The sequence below is a fragment of the Eublepharis macularius genome, chromosome 14 (genome assembly GCF_028583425.1).
Source record: "Eublepharis macularius isolate TG4126 chromosome 14, MPM_Emac_v1.0, whole genome shotgun sequence".
Taxonomy (NCBI): domain Eukaryota; kingdom Metazoa; phylum Chordata; class Lepidosauria; order Squamata; family Eublepharidae; genus Eublepharis; species Eublepharis macularius.
In genome coordinates this window covers 58,523,459-58,536,201 of record NC_072803.1, presented here as the reverse complement: position 1 = coordinate 58,536,201, position 12,743 = coordinate 58,523,459, and the positions used below count along the sequence as shown (strand labels likewise).

General features: G+C 46.5%; 1 protein-coding gene across 1 annotated transcript in view; it reads right to left on the bottom strand.

Annotated features, from left to right (window-relative positions):
- Positions 1-12,743, bottom strand: part of PTGES (prostaglandin E synthase) — a 50,393-nt gene that overhangs the window by 25,847 nt on the left and 11,803 nt on the right. The window lies entirely within an intron of this gene.

Sequence of the window (12,743 nt, the reverse complement as noted above, 5' to 3'; positions counted from 1 at the left end):
AATTCCCCGTTTTGTTCTTGTTGCTGCTGCAAACACAGAGATATTCCTAGCAGCAGAGGAAATTCCCCACGAGGATATTCCCAATGCTTTCTACCCACGCCTGCCGTTCTTCCCCGTTGCTGCCAGCAGGCTTTACACCTGAGTATTTTTAAATTGGTAGTATATATACTGCTACAGTTTTACATTACTATAGCCATATACCTACTCAGAGCTTTTTTTCTGGGAAGAGAGGTGGTGGAACTCAGTGGGTTGCCCTCGGAGAAAATGGTCACATGGCTGGTGGCCCTGCCCCCTGATCTCCAGACAGAGGGGAGTTGAGATTGCACTCCGCGCCGAGGGCAATCTCAACTCCCCTCTGTCTGGAGATCAGGAGGTGGGGCCACCAGCCATGTGACCATTTTCAAGAGGTTCCGGAACTCCGTTCCACCGCGTTCCAGCTGGAAAAAAGCCCTGTACCTACTACTGCTTTAAAAATGCAAGGAAAAGCCCACCAATGGCAGAGGGACATGAAGAAATTTGCACCTCCCTGTGCACCCTGCAACCAAACCTGCTTTCAGTAAGGCCTTTCAGGAGTGATTGTACCAAAGAAGGTTTAGGACACTATGAAATGGAGCTGAGGGACATCCCAAAAGGTGAATGATAGCATGATGACATCGTGCGGAAACCCCAAAACGTGGCGCTTGGGAGAAAGTGCGCAGCAAAACCTCCATGTGGGAGTTTCCAGGCCTTCTGGATCCAGAGCTAACAGCTGTTATTTCTGCCCAGCTGTTTAGCCAACAATAAGCTTGCTCCCACCTTCTGTTGCCGGGAAGCTACAGCTTTGGCTGAAGAGCTTGCTCCCTGAAGCTTTATGTTAGAAGAAGGGAGGGACTGGCGCTGTCTCTTGCTCAGGCCTTTAGGACTGCAAGCCGAGCAAACTGAAGGCAACAACCATAGAGTTAGTTAGACAGATAGGCGTTTATCAGTCTCCTTCCTGCCAGGGGAACTTCCTTCCTCCCCTTCTCTCTCCTTCTTCTCTCTCTTCTTCCCTGCACGCACCAGGAGAGGCAGCATGGTGTCTCCTCCTGACAGCGATGGCCTACTTTCACTCTAAAGCCATCCTAGCTAGTTAGATCAGTTACTAGTTCTTTCTCTCCGCTAAACTTATGTAAATATATTTCTTTAGATAAATAAACAGTTATTGGTTCTCTAACTTGGATGAGGGCTTTCTGCGTGCAGTTTGTTTAGTTAACGTGCCTTAACTAAAACCCAATACTATACTTTCATAAAGGGAAACAAGATGACCTTTTCTCCTAGGAAAAATGCAACTCCTAGAGGTCCCAAAAAGGCAGAGGACCAAGCTAGGGCCAAGCTACAAGTGACGAATGACACTTGAACGGCAAGTGAACAGACTCACGTGTATTCCTCCCTATTCACTTGTGCTCCACTTGCGCTCCACTTGATCACTTGCCATTCAAGTGTCATTTGTCACTTGTAGCTTGGCCCCTAAAAGTGACGAATTACACTTGAATGACAAATGAACAGACTCACGTGTATTCCTCCCTGTTCACTTGCACTTGATCGAGTGGAGCGCAAGTGGAGCACAAGTGAACAGGGAGGAATACATGCGAATCTGTGCACTTGCCATTCAAGTGTAATTCGTCACTTCTAGCTTGGCCAGAGAGGGATAAAATTTGGACACTAGTTTGTGAAGTACCAGGGCAAGAAATACGGGCAGCCCCTGGCAAGCATCTCCTGTGTTCCCATTGTCCTTCTATCCGTATGAAATTGTACAATACCAAATCATATCATCTAGCCCAGTTTTCTGTCTGAGAGCCAAGCTACAAGTGAGGAATTACACTTGCCTGGCAAGTGAACAGACTCACGTGTATTCCTCCCGCCACTTGATTAAGTGGAGCTCAAGTGAAGTGCAAGTGAACAGGGAGGAGTACACGTGAGTCTGTTCACTTGCCAGGCAAGTGTAATTCATCACTTGTAGCTTGGCTTTCACTCACAATGGTTCTCCAAAGGTCCAGGTTTTTCCCAGCTCTGCTACCAGAGAACTTTCTAATGCTGGAGACGGATCTTCTACATGCAAAGAGTGGTATTTGCTGTTTTTTTCCATTTGAAAGCTAACACCAGAGTGAGGAGGGCGATTTCAACAGGCAAAACCACATGATGGTAGACGGATCTGGCTCCATCCTGGCCCCTGCATGAATCAGGACTGCACACACAGTATCAGATTGTGGATGGAGAAGCATGATGGGGGCTACCGGCTCTGTTCCCTTTTCCAAGTGTTGGCTGGGTTTTGTGTGCAAGCATTAATTTAATTTAATTTAATTTATTTAATTTATTCAATTTCTAACCCACCCTTCCCGCAAACGGGCTCAGGGCAGGTAACAACAATATTCAACTACAACAGTGATAAACACAGTATAAATACAAAGTATAAAGCTCAGTTTAAAACATAAAAACATATCCAACAGCAGCAAAGATGTTAAGACTATACCCTTCTTCAGCAATCAGAGGGGACAGGGCAGGCAGGTCATAGATTAGGGTTGCCAGTCCCTCGCTGGGGGTGAGGGATCCCCTGCTTCCACCCTCCACCCCCTGCCCCTGCTTACCTGGCCAGGGCCGATTCCAGACGGCCCTCCCCATCGTGAAACGTTGCGCGTCGTTGCGCAGAAAATGCAGAATATCGCGTTTTCTCGCGTGGGTTTTACGCGACGTCGCACAAAACTCGCGCGAGAAAACGCGATATTTCGCGTTTTCTGCGCGACGACGCACAACGACGCACGACGTTTCGTGATGGGGAGGGCCGTCTGGAATCGGCCCAGCAGGGGGAATGTGCCTTCCGGGGTGTCCTCCCGGGCTGTGCAGTGTGTTCCTGGGCCACGTGGTACGCTCCTGCATGCAGCAGTGGCCCGAATCGGGGCTGAATCAGCCCAGATCAGGCCCAAGGGGCCCAGATTGGGCCACTGCAGAGTGCAGCAATACTCCTGCGCTCTGCAGCAGCCCGATCTGAATCAATACGTGCTGCTGTATTCTGGACCAGCTATAACATTATCTGCAACCTGATACCGATCAAGACGGGTAGCCGTGTTAGTCTGTCTGGAGCAGTAGGAAAGAGCAAGAGTCCAGTAGCACCTACAAGACTTACAAAATTGGTGGTAGGGGATGAGCTTTCGTGAGCCACAGCTCACTTCTTCATCGAGGTATACCCTACCAGAAATTTTGTTAGTCTTATCGGTGCTACTGGACTCTTGTTCTTTTCTATATCCTGACACAGAAAGCATTTGAGCAGACGACCAGATCCAATGTAGATGGAGGGCGATTTCATTTCAAGTATCTCTGGTCTACAGTCATTTTAAGCGGCTGAAGGAAGAGAAGAGCCTGCAAGCCAAGGCAGAAGGGAAGAACTCCCAGGGGAGGCTGTGTGACCTTCCAAACCCTCTTTTGGCAATCGGCTCCATGACGTCTGTATTGCGTGCCAATGGTAAAGAAAAGTGAGCTCTGCTGCTTTTCATTTCTCTTTTCAAGCATGAAAGTCATCCCCCTACAGGAGCAACCCAAGCTCATAAAAAATGTGAGCTTAACTGTAAACATCATAATTGCTGCCTTTGCACACTTGAGTACCCGCAAGAAATTGGGCCCCGTTGAGCGTAAGCAAACTAGTCACAGCAGATCAAAATGTGTCACAGAGACATGCCCGCCTAGAACAGCACCGCAACAGACTGCAGACGGCAGAATCGGTGCGTTTGAATGCATCCTCACCCCTCACCCCTCACTTAGAAGGGTAGTAATTCAGAGAGATGTAACACTCTTCCCTTTTCTCCCTCGATTGGGAACCTTTTCTGGGGCTTCAAGAACTTGTCTTTGCTGTAATTTCAGGGAAAAGATGCTTGGCTTCTCTTCCCCTTATTTCCCCCAACCAGAAATTCCATTTGTCCTGTGCCGTCACAACTTCTTTAAAATATTCAATATAGAATAGTAAAAGTTTGCACCGTTTGTAGAATCATGTGGCAAACCCTTTCCTTGGCCCTGTACCAAATATCTATCCAACGTAAATAAAATGTATCCACACATTTGTATGTACGTGGGCACCTACATGCAGCTCAATATGCTACAAAGAGCATAAACTGACCCTTGAGAAACAGGGATTTCTTGCAGATATTCACCAGTCCGTGTAAAAATTTGGGAGGAGAGCCAGCAGACCAGTTCCCCCACCTCCGTGCATGCTAGATTTTCTGAATGCCAAAACAGGGCTCCTGCTCGTTTTATATGGAAGTCTTCCCATATGCACCTTACGTGGGTGGGCATTCAAACATGCAACCCCACAGCATGACGCAATACAGCCCAGGGTAAGTCTCTGCAGATTCAAAGCCACCTCAGATGTCTTTGCGTAAAGATGGGAGATTTTTTCAAAGAGATGCCGCCTGCTCTGAGAAGATAACCAGCTCTGCAGATACAAGATGTAATCAAATGCTAAAACAATCCTTGATCCTGTGTCTCCTCTCATTCCAACTTAGGCTTTTAATCAGCCCTTGGTGGAGCAGGGGGACTAGGAAATTTACAGCAAATCCTTTGTGTTTAGTCGGATGTAAGCCCACTATGCTCAATAAGACTTCCTACCAGCTTAACAGTGGTACTTTTCACACTAGGATTTTAAAGCATGCCCGTACCTGTTCCGCATCCCATGTATGCAGGGGTTTCACACTTGCAACCAATCATGGGACGCAGTGCTGCTCTTTTCCCCCATTACCCCGATTTTTCTCCCTGCGGACATACCGCGATGTTGATTTTTAATCAGCTGCCCAGTCGGGGCTGACCCGATTAATGCCAATGTGAACATTTTGCAGCGCTCCTCCCTCCCCCTCTCCTTTTCCCTGGGATCTGATTGGTTTGTGTGGAATTAACCACACCCACTGAACTCAGCTCTCTGAACTCCTTTTCCGCCATTTTTTTGGCCGCTCTGCAGCCCTCCTGACAATCACCCACTCCCACCCCACTTTTCCCAGTGGTAAGGCAGGACATGCCTCCCCAGGGGTAAGGTACAATAGAGGGGGAGAAGACTCATACCCACCCCTGGCTCAGCTGAGATGCACCAAGCTGAAGCTTGGCTGGGGCACCCGCTCTCCTGTTCCGCAGCCAGAGCACAAGAGCCGCCTCATCCAGGGGTGGGTATGAGTCTGCTCCCCCCGCTCCACCCAGGGCCAGCGCGCCCATGGAGGCCAGGTAGGCGGTGGCCTCAGGCGCGAGGGAACTGGAAGGGTGTCGGAGGGGGTGTCGGGGGCTGAGGCACGCACAGCGAAGCTGGCATGACTGGGCTGCAGCTACTGCTGTAGCCAGCCAGCCCCGTGCTGCCGCCGCCACCGCCACCGCATGCCCCAGCCGGGCGCAGCCTCCGTGCGCCGGCCCAGCAGCAGCTCAGGGCGTTTGCGCCCGGCTGGGGCACGTGGCAGCAGCAGCGGCAGCAGCATGGGGTAGCCATCTGTGCCAGGATTGCTGTGCGCTCCTCCGCCCCCACACACCCCAGCCAGGCACAGAAGCTGCAAGCAGCTGCTGGGGCGGCGTGTGGAGCACGGAGAAGCTTCCGCGCACCGCCCCATCCATCTCGCGCTGCGTGATGATGTGACGTCATCACACAGTCAGAGGTGTGCGCGCACGCAGCGCGCGCGCTCGTGGCCGCAGGAGCCAGAAACTCTGGCGCCGGCCCTGCCTCCACCAGGCCTTACCCCTGGGGAGGCAAGTCCTGCCTTACCCCGGGAAGAGTGGGGTGGGGTGGGTGGTTGAAGGGGCAGCACGGGGGGAGGCTTGTCTGTCAGAAGGTGTAGTAATGCAGGAACTTTACTATGTATGCTTAGAGTTTAAAAAGAAAAGAAAAGGCGCCGTGCACATTGAAGTCCTGCCTTACTCCTTTGGAAGAGTGGGGTGGGGGTCGGTGGTTGAAGGGTGGGCATGAGGTTAGAAGATGTGGAAATGTTACTACGCATGCTCAAAGTTTTTTTAAAAAATGGTGACGTGTACTGCAATGCCCTGAAAGCCCGAAACTGAACAGAAGCTTCGAGGCAGGTCTGAATCACAAGAGGCCAAATCGAAACTGCTGAGAAGTGTGAAAGGATCGGTGCCAAGCCGAAGCCACTGTGACTGCTCAAAAGTGGCGCTTTAAACTGCGAGTGCGAAAGGGTCCAGTGGCTGCTTCCACATGGAGATGATACTGTGTCACTCATTGCCACTGTAAATACAGAGGCATTTGCAATGGAACATCCACACAGACGTTGGCCCTAAGGTTGTCAGCCTCCAGGGGGTGGCTGGAGGTCTCCCGGAATTACAACTGATCTCCAGGTGACAGAGATCAGTTCCCCTAGGGAAAATGGCTGCTTTGGAGGGTGGACTGTATGGCATTATACCACACTGAGGCCCCTCCCGTCCCCAAACCCCGCCCTCTCCAGGCTCCATCCCCAAAATCTCCAGGAATTTTCCAGCCTGGACCTGGCAACCCTAATTGACCCCGAGGCAAGAAAGTATAGGGAAAAATGACACATTCAAGTTTTTAACATGTTGGGTCCAAGTTCCCCACAGACACACAATATATGCAGGGAACAGCTTTTAAAAAATAAGGGAGAGCCCAAGTAGCTCAGAACACATCCACAGGGGGAAAAGGGGCTTCTGTCTTCCTCCCCTCCACCCACTGCTAGCAGGGTTGCCAGCCGCCAGGCAGGGGCTGAAGTTCTCCTGGAATTATAAGTGATCACCAGCCAACAGAGACCAGATCCCCAGGAGCAAAAGGCTCTATGGCATTAAACCCTGCTGAGGTCCCTTGCTTCCCCCAAACTCCACCCTCTCTAGGCTTCACCCCCAAATCTCCAGGTATTTTCCAAGCATGAGCTGACAAGCCTACCCTACTCCTTTCCCATGCTGAGATGGGAAGGGGGGGTGTTAATGTATAGGATGACATTGCAGCCTTAAGTTGAAACTATATGCTATGATTTCAGCTATTTCGGAGGGCCAAAGCTGCCTCCAAGATTGGGGAACAGCACCAGTGATCCTGGAGGCTGCATTTAATAAAGAAATCCCAAAGGCAGAAGAAAAAGATGTTCATTTTAAACACGAAAGAAAGCATAATGTGCACTGGAGACAGTCCTCAGACATGCACGCCAATCCCAGACATTCCACTCTGTCGCAACCGCAGTGTGTGACTGCTCCTGGCCATTTTCCATGGCTGCCTGATTTTGAAACTCATTACCACCTAATGCTATGCAAGACATCAGCTCCTCATGAAAAATCCCAGTTTGTGAAAGGTTTATGCAAGTCATTTGCTTTATAGCATTCCAAAAGGCGTGCTTTATAATTAGTAGCCCATTTTATCATGACCCCGAGAGGTCCATAACCCCTTTGCAGGAAGTTATCGTGCTAGAATTCCATTGCATCAGTTGCTCTGATGTACACAAAACCACAACAGTTGAATAAAGCAGGAAAGGATTTTTTTTTAAAGGTTATGATTTTACACAGGGGGGTTTTCTGGGAAAAGTGGAACTCGGGACTGCACAATGATGTCACTTTGGGTCAACTGGAACAAGGGGGGAGTTTTTTAAAAGTTTAAATCACCCTCGGCAAAAATGATCACATGGCCGGTGGCCCCGCCCCCGATCTCTGTCTGTCTGGAGATCAGGGGCGGGGCCACTGGCCATGTGACCATTTTCTAGAGGTGCTAGAACTCCATTCCACCGCGTTCCAGCTGAAAAAAAGCCCTGATTTTATATGTAATAGTCTGTGCTGTCCATGTTAGCACAGAATTTGGCTTTGCAAGAATTATAGTTCTCATTTTTAAACAGATTTCTAGTCATTATTTATTTATTTTTAGCTATTTATGTCAGTAATGACTCGGTGCTTGCACAGGGGACTACCTTTAATCATTTATAGTCCGTCTTTCTCACTGAGACTCAAGGTGGATTACACAGTGTGAGATTAGTACAGTCAATATCAGGAACACTTTTAAAACTTTTTATGCCACCTTTTCACGCAACTTGTGGTTCCCACAAAAGAACAATCAAAACCATTAAAACAAGCTTTAAAAATATATTATAAAACCATTAAAATGACAATTAAACAAAATACATACACAGAAGGATGGTTAGTGAGAAAGCCAAACAAAACAGAGTTTTGGTAGAAGCCAATGATAGAGTAAGAGGGACAGAATCCCACAATTTCAGTGCCATGACTGAAAGCTAAGCTACAAGTGACAAATGACACCTTAACGGCAAGTGAACAGACTCACGCGTATTCCTCCCTGTTCACTTGCTCTCCACTTGATCACATGAGAGGGTACCAGTTTCAGAATAAGTATACTTTTTTCCTCTTCAGGATTATGCTTTGCATTTTTTTTTATAAAGCTAAGACATATAACTTCCTACCACTCAAAAATGGGCTCAAACCAAGCAACAGATTTAAAATTTAACAAACAAATCATAATAAACAAACCATAATAAACAGAAATAGATTAGAACCATGGATGAATTCTTACCATGAATCTTGAGCCACCTCACCTAGCTAATTTTGATTGTCTTAAAATCTATTTTTAAAGTTTCTTATAAACAAAATCAATTTTATGTTCATGTTGCACATTTTTATGTAATCTTATTTTGTTACGAACTTGGATCTTATCGTACTTCTTTCAATTTTCATATAGGCTTCCATAATCTTTTAAAAAGTTTATTGCACTAGCAGGCACAAACCTACTTCAGCAAACAGTAAAAACTGTATATCTGACGAAGAGAACTGTGATTCTCGAAAGCTTATGCTACAATAAAGTTGGTTAGCTTAACTAGAAATGCAAACTGCCTCCCCTGCCAAATAAGGTCAGAAGTTTTTACTAGATCAACTTCTCTTGTTGTAGGAGCAGTGCTTTTTTTCTGGGGGTACGCAGGAGTACACATACCCCTAAACATTTTGTGAATCTAATGGGAGAAAGTAAAAACTTTAAAATGTTGGAATTCCCGCTAAACCAACTCCAAACATATTATGGATATTTATGTGATTTGTTAAGTTTTATGTAGTGTATGTTGGCAAGAAAGATGTTTAGTTCTATTTAAACTCACTAGGAGTGCTGTTCATTTTACAAAAAATGGAACGTCTTTGAGCATCAAACACGCCACCGAAATCGCTGGCATAATCGGTGATTGTTAGGGTGCAGACAAATACAAACAAGTCTTCTCTAAGCCACTTGGAGCTCTGGTAGTTGGAATCTAGCACGGTGACTGGTCAGTCTTGTTGCTTCCCCCGATGGCGGTGACCAATTTGTGTATTTGTGTACGTTTTGCGCAAAGAGTGCAAAGAGTTTGTCTATACCGAAACTCTTTGGTTGTGTGCACATGTCACTATAGAGGGGCTTGGTTGGCAATATTGATACCCATAATTCTCATCACCGACAGTCTTCTGACATCATTTCCACCAAAAGCAAGCAGAGGAATCGGGAAGCTGTTAGTGAACACAACCTCATGCCAATCTGGAAGTTATTGTGAGCTGTGTAATATAAGGTAATGCATGTTCTTGGCAATTTTGTCCATTGACTGCATTTATTTTTTCCGATTTGAACTATAAAATGGTGATTTTCTTGAGTCAAACGGAGAGTACCCCTAAACATATTTTTTTTAGAAAAAAAAGCACTGTGTAGGAGTATGTGCATTCTGGAAGGCAGAACGGAACAGAAAGGAAATTTCAAGCTGTTTGGAGAGTGCCCATAAAGAACATGGGTTAACATAGGCAAAAGCATTTAGAACAAAAACAGATGTGACATTGGAAGATCTCCAGTCAGCTCCTCAGCCAATAGCTGCTATATCATCCGCCATTTGGATCAGGGAAGCAGAATGGGCAGGGGGCGCTAATCCTTTTAGGAACTGTATATTTTTAAAGACTCTGTTTATCAATTTTCTCCATTAAACCAACAATGTTGCTTTCTGATGCTGTTTTATTAAGCAGCTTGTAGACTACTTCCTTTAACTTTTGAAAGAATATTATTTGCTTGGCTGCCAAATGCCAGCATGGTGTATTGAGAGTATTTATAGTGCTGGGCTACAATTAAAAGGGCTCGGGTTCAAGTCCCCACCGTACCACAAAACTTTCTTGGTGACCTTGGTCCAATCACATTCTTAATCTGGCCTACCACACAGGGTTCTTGTGAGGATAAAATGGAGGGGCAAATCACGTATGCCCCGATGAGCGCTTGAAGGGTGGGATGGAAGGATTAAAATGCACCAAGCAAATAAAACTGGGACTGGGTCTGTATTCCTAGAGGCTTAGCCAAAAGTGATTTGACTGTGCCCGTGAAGTTTATGGTAGTTTGATGGTAGCCATATACAGTTAGGGGCGCTGGATTTGGTTTGTTAAATTAGTTTTATATTTTGATGATACCCCACCCTCCCTGTGAATGGGCTCTGGGCAGCTTACAACATAAAATATACATTAAAACATCATCAAAATATAAAACAAACAAACAAATAAATGAGCAAGCCTGGGTCTGGAGGAGCCTTTTTTAAAAAATGAAAACTCATGTGTTCAGATGCATCATCATTAATGCTACATAGCAACAGGTGACTGCCTTTTTATTAAAGCTAGAAAAAGCCGTTTGGTGGCACAGGGGGAAAACGGTGATCACTAGGAGCCACATCAAGGAAAGGGAGGTGGAGCTGCTATGCAGATATTCGGTTGCTTTTCTTCTTCCTCTACCCAGAATATACATCTGCCAACTGAGGATACATTTCATACATTTGCTGAAGTGGACACTGGTACAAAAGCTTATGCCGCCATCTGTGTTAGCCTCTGTGGCTAACCAGAAAACCAAGGTCGGATTGGGAGGCTAACACAAACATGGAAAGAGACGTGTCCCCACCAGCCTCATGCCCCCCAATGGAGGGAAGACCTGCCCAGGTTGTGCTGTGTGGAGCAGCAACCATCTCATGCTTAACCGGGCTGATCTTATTCCCCCAACCGCCAACCAAGGCTGGCTGGCTGGTCTCAGCAGGGGCAGCCTTCCTAGGCCTTCTTATAAGCCATCTTCCTTGTCTGTGTGTGTGTTTAAATCCTTTTTAATGTCTCAAATGTTTCAAAGTTTGCTGTCTTAGGGGCCCTGAATTGGACGGAAAGGCATTGTAGAAATGTTTTAAATAAACAAACAATGTGGCCATTTCAGCCCGTCCAGCACTGCAGAGCACTCATCCTGCCTGTTACAAGAGCTCGGATCACGGCGCCGCTCGTGCCTCTTGCTAATCAGGAGGCAAGCTCAGAAACAGTGACTCCCGTGCGGAGGAAGACCCTTCTCCCCCACTCGACATAAATCCTTTCAGGCGCTGAGTGGATGCAAGTGCATCTCGACTAGATCAGATATTAGGAAACATTCGTGTAGGCAAACTCTTTCATGACAATGTTCAGCAAGCCCAGCTATCTTTTAATACCATCTGAGTGAAGAGCCCTGTGTAACTAAAGAAAACCCCATACATCTGGTTAATCCAATAAAAGGGTGCCTTCTTAGTTATGTTTTGATTGCTTCTTAAACAATAGCCAAAACTAGCATGTTCAGCACATTTTTCAAAAAAGGAAACTTGTGCTTTTCCAGAGGACAAAATTACATGTTTTTTTTTTCCTTTGGCGGACATGCTTGAGCCTGCAGGGATTCGCTTTTAAGTGAACAAAAGCTCACATTTTTAGTTACACGCCTCTTCCAGTAGCAATCCCTACTGATTTCAGCAGAACTTATTCACAGTAACCCTCTGCTGCCTTGTAACTCATGGCAAAAATGTTAAAGTCGACCGAGAAGTCACAAGAGTTCGTTTGTCAGGAGATACACCCTACACACCCTAACCATGTTTATCTGGAAGCAAGCCCCTCCAGTTTCCATGGGACTCCCTCTAAACCCTCATCTGAACTTTTACGGCGAGTTTGGCCACAAAAATCAAGCCTTGGTTGAAGGAGCTCAGCTAAGGAGAAAGAACTGCTGTTGATAATCAGTCCTTTGAGGTATGAAGCTCTTGACAGAACAGAATAAGCTACGGGACAGGCCTTCGCCTGCTGCCCCCCCATCCCCACCCACCCTAAGACGGAGGAAGGGAAGAGAACTGAAGTATGGGGAGGGGGTAGGATGCGTGCAAACACAGTTACATGTGCTTTAAAATCAGTCATGTCAGCCTAGTTTATTTGAACGATGACTTCTGCTTTCCATTTCGTCTTCTCCCAAGCAGTTTCCAGAGATATTTCTATATTTCTATATGTGGATTTTTAAATAGATCAGTATGGGTAGCCGTGTTAGGCTGTGTGTAGCAGTAGAAGAGAGCAAGGGTCCAGTAGCACCTAGAAGGCTAACAAAATTGGTGGGAGGGTACGAGCTTTCGTGAGCCACAGGTCACTTCTTCAAGCTCATACCCTCCCACCAATTTTGTTAGATTTGTAAAACTTCTATTTTCAGAAAGACCACACACTTGTTTGCCAGCACAAGGGAGCTTTAAAACAATCGCACCAACTGCTTGTAGCAAAGAGGAAGAGGGAAAGCACAGTTTCTCTCTTCCCAGAAGGAATTTTCACCTGCCTCAGACCATTTTACTCTGTGGTTGCAGCAAGTGTGCAAGTTCAATTTAAAACACAATGAAGAGAAATGTCAAGCAGGAAACCTAGCCTCAGAAACTGATAGAACATGTATTTAGTCCCCAATCTGGTGCAACACCCAATGTTTAAAAAGCCAAGCTAGTATTTATAAAGGGATTTTTATACACACA